Source organism: Orycteropus afer, unplaced genomic scaffold (genome assembly GCF_000298275.1).
Source record: "Orycteropus afer afer isolate SDZICR_OR568_19922 unplaced genomic scaffold, OryAfe1.0 scaffold00090, whole genome shotgun sequence".
Taxonomy (NCBI): Eukaryota; Metazoa; Chordata; class Mammalia; order Tubulidentata; family Orycteropodidae; genus Orycteropus; species Orycteropus afer.
In genome coordinates, this window is record NW_006921677.1 from 9,623,634 (window position 1) to 9,628,135 (window position 4,502).

The window sequence follows — 4,502 nt, forward strand, 5'->3', positions numbered from 1 at the left end:
GGTTGACATTGGTAACCGGGCACCATAGTTCTTCTGGTCTCATAGTCATATAGGCTGCAGATCAGATGGTGTACCAGTCGCTAGGACTGATTGTATCCATGAATTTTTGGTTTTCTTCATTCTTCTTTGCTCTGGATGAGGAGAGACCCATCATTGGCTCTAGATGGCAGCTTGCAAGCTTTTAAGATCCCAGTCACTACTCGACAAAGTTAGAGGTGGAACAATGTTTTGTGTAGTATGTTATGCCAATTGAGCTTGATGTCCCCTGCGACTATGGTCCTGAGCCCACAGGTTCAGCTACTCGGTCCCTCTGGGTAATTGGCTGTGACCAAGCAGTGACCACAACCTTGCCTCTTGTCAGCTCTACTATACATCTGGGGATTCAGATCATACACATAAACTTGACTATAAGCTTCTTGAGGGAAGGAACTGTACTCCAGAGGGTCCAGCACCTGACATGTAATTTGGGAAAAAAAAAAAAAAAAAAAGCCCAGTTGCCTCAAGTCCACCTCAACTCATGGTGACTCTGTTAGACTAGAACTGTACTCCACAGGGTTTTCAGTGGCTGATTTTTCAGAAGTAGATCACCAGACCTTTCTCCTGGGTGCTTCTGGGTAGAATGGAACTTCCAGTCCCTTAGTTAGCAGTCAAATGCATTAACTGTTTGCACCACCCAGTGGAATATGATGTTGTTGTTGTTGTTGCTATGTGCCATTGAGTCAGACCTGACTCATAGTGACCTCTCCTTGGGTTTCCAAGGCAGTATCACTATGGAAGTAGATTGCCCAACCTTCCTTCTGAGGAGTGGTTGGTGGGTTTGAACCTCCAGCCTTCTGGTTAGCAGTCAAGTGCCTTAGGCAGTATGCTACCAGAGCTCGTGATAGTACACTATAAATATTTGTTGAAAAAAATGAATGCATTAGCTAAATACAAATAAAATCACCACTTCCTTCATCAAGAATAAATCCTGCTTTGGGAGCAACCAGACTTGTAGCTAAGAAGACATGGAGGCAATCTGTCTTAAGTTGAGCACATTTCATTTTGCTCAATATCTTCTGCTTCTTGGAAAATTGTCTCAAAGCCAGCAAAACTAGGTTGTTTTTTTTTTTTTTTTTTTTTTTTTTCCTTTCTTTCTCTTTCCACCCTAAATTATTTCTGAAAGTTACAGCATTTTAGATTTGTATTGTTTTATTAGCTGTCATCTTTATTCATGTCCCCTTTTGTTTCCCTCTGTTTCTCTGGACCTGTTCCTGGTTTAGCTTTACTGTTCTTCAGTTAAGCTGTTCATCATATGGAAAGTTGTTTCTTCATCAACACACCATAAATAATCAGACCTGGGTGCGTCCCATTGCCTTCTCTGGCCATGGACTCTTCCCTTTCCCAGCTGCACAGCTCCAGTTTTCTGTGGCCTCAATGACATGCTTGTTGGCAATAAATGCTCGATTTATTTATTAGAATGCTCAGATCTGGGCTGTTTTCCTCCATTCAAACTGCTTACATGCTTATTACATACATATTTTATATCGTCTCCTATTTTGACTGAGCTCCTGAGAAAAAGTGTTCTGGTAAGGATGAACTGGGATTTCACAGAACAGGTTTTTAGCTTCAAACTTTATACTGATTTCCCTGATGTTAGACAATCAGCAGCTTATCTAGGCTTGTGGTACAATCTAATATATATTTTAATGTCATCTGCCTCTTCACAAATGTTTCTCTTGGAGATTAATCATTTATTGCATCTCGTATTTGGCCATGGTCATGGTTATTCCCATAATAAAGCTGTAAGTGCAGTTTTTCAGGCATATTTTAAATCTGTGTTTAGTATGCAGAGGTTGGCTTAGGAGCACATCACATTTTCCACAGTTCTGAAGTGTGAAAATATTTCAATGTGTTGCCTAAAGCCTAGGGAAAAAAAAAAAAAAAAAAGCTATCCATTGAAGGAAACCAAATGTGACAACTAAAAGCAAAGTAAAGATTACTTGTTCTAATTTTGATGTGAGGCTAAACAGGCTTGTTATTTTAAATGATATTTGCTCCCATTCTCAGAAGTGTTCACCCTCTTCTTGGTTATCTTAGTAGTAAGGAATTCACCTATAATAGGACTGCAATGCTTACCTTTCTTAGCATGCTCCAAAAACAAAATTGCAAGTTACTAGCATTATAATAGATCATATTTTTGATAAATCAAATTATCACTAAGCGCTGCTCAAAAAATAGAAAGATTTTGCTTTCTCATTTGAGTCTAAGTTATGTATCAATTTAGTCTCCACCTTGGAGATGCAAGGAGACCACCTCTACAGTGTTTTAGAGGGAGAGCAATAGAAGTTGGGTCCAATTACTTGCTCCAATTGTAATGCATATCTTACTATAAAAGTTTGACATGGGAGAGAGCCAAGTGGCTCAAACAAATGAGCTGCATAACTATCCCGAGTTCCCAGTATCTGAAAGTAATTTAAGCATGTGTTCTTAGGGAACTCAAACACTACCTTTTCCCAGTTGAATCTGAATGAAAGCACGATTAAATTCTTCATAAGACATTCATTGAACCAAGCCATTTTGATGATGGTTACCTTCAAGGAATGTTATTCCCAAATATCCAAGAAGATTTAAGTCTTTCAAATGATGTTTATTCTTTCTTGAAGTAGGAGTGAGGGGGACGAACAGGAGTACTATGTCAAGATAGGGCATGAAGGTCGTTTTGATGAAGGAAGACCCAATGGAACACTGTAAGGGGGGCAGGAATCCTGGCTCCAGTATCCCAGGCAGCAAAATGTCATCTGCATTTGGGTACAAACTCAAGGAGAGAAACTTGACAATGTCTATCAAAATCTAAAATACACCAACATTTTGATCAAGGAACTCCACTTTTAGGAAGTTGCCCTCTAGGTATTGTTGCACAGGTGCAGAGGTGTGTGAGGATGTTTACTGTGATGTTCATAATAAGCAAAACATGGGAAACCACCTAAATGCCCATCAGAACTAGTTAAAAAAAATAGTGTACTGTGTAATGGAATGTCAGTTTAAAAGACTGAAGTAGCACTTTATATGCTGAAATAATTATGTATGATATGAAGGAAGCAAAGTGCTAATGTGTAGTATGCCCCCTTTTGCTTGAAAAGGAAGGAAGAAAAGGTACATGTGTGCTTATATATGCAAAGACAATTTCTGGACAATTTTCCTTCAGAAAAGGATATTTGGAGATGAATAAGAGAGATACTTTTGCATTATTGAGATGTTTGCTGTATATTGTTTTTCCAATTGGAAAAAAAAGAAAAAGGCTTTAGAGAAGTAACCTGTATCTGTGCTGTTACCCTTAGAGTGGCCCTCAGCATAGTGGTGAAGGAGATTCAACTTGGCTTCTTCAGCTTTGGGGCCTCCATGCAATTCCTCATCAGAACCTCTGCTGCTGACAGTTCTCAACAGACAGTGACCCACAGGAGAAAGATGTTTGTGTTCAATATACAAATGCAAACGTATAATATACACAGGGATCTACAACTGAGACGAAAGTTTCACAAACTAATACCCTTACTATGTGCATTGTATTCTGATATTTTCTGTTCTAATTCATGTTTAAAGACTGGCTGTGACCTACCAAGTTCATATTATAACCCAGTATGAGTTGCTACTACAATTTGATATACAGTGCCTAGACTCTAGGCTTTTTGGCCCTTCTGCTACCGCTAATGTCACCCAGTCCCTCGGATCTTTGATGTGAGGGGCTTGGTGAGTGTTTCTTGCCTTTCCCCACATGTTTGCATTTTAAAGGCCTTTTGAAGGATGGCCTCAAGCCAAAAGGATGACTAATGCTGGGAATTTCAGACATTCTGTGGACAATAGGAAGGCCTTTGGGTGCCCCCTATGTGGTTCCCCAGTCCCCCTTTGGAAAAAGGCAAGGCTATCACTTAAGAACGAATACAGAGTGCTGCCAAGGTGAGCTCACCCAATTAAGCTGCCAGGTTTTAAAGCCGTTCTTCAAAATTTCACTTGATTAACATTGCCAACTCTTTGGGTTTGGGTAGGATTTGAAATTGTCGAACAAAATGATGTGATAGAAATCAAGTATTTGAAGAAAATGCAAATTCTGGCAGTGTTCTGGCCAATAGCCCTCCTTTATTTTCCACCCATTCCCCTTCTCCTCCACTTTGCTAAGAAGCCCACCTCGGTCCAGTTCTGACAATATGAAGGTGGGACCCTTACCTACTCTTCCCACTGACCTCACTTTTCTGCTCAATATTTTGCCATTTGCCAGGCCTGAAATGGTAGAAGGTCAAAGAAGGAACCGCTTGGACTTCAGAGTGATTGCTCTCTTCCCATCCTCTCTCTAGGGAGTCATTTTGAAATCAGAGCCAAGTATTTCATTGAGGCAAACAAGTGCTACTGCATCCTCACATGTGAGATAACCAGATAGCTATCGTCCCTGTGAAGAGAAATGTCTGCTTTTCACTTAGCTGTCACTTGGCCCAAACCATTCGAAGGTAACACCTAGTTAATTCACATAC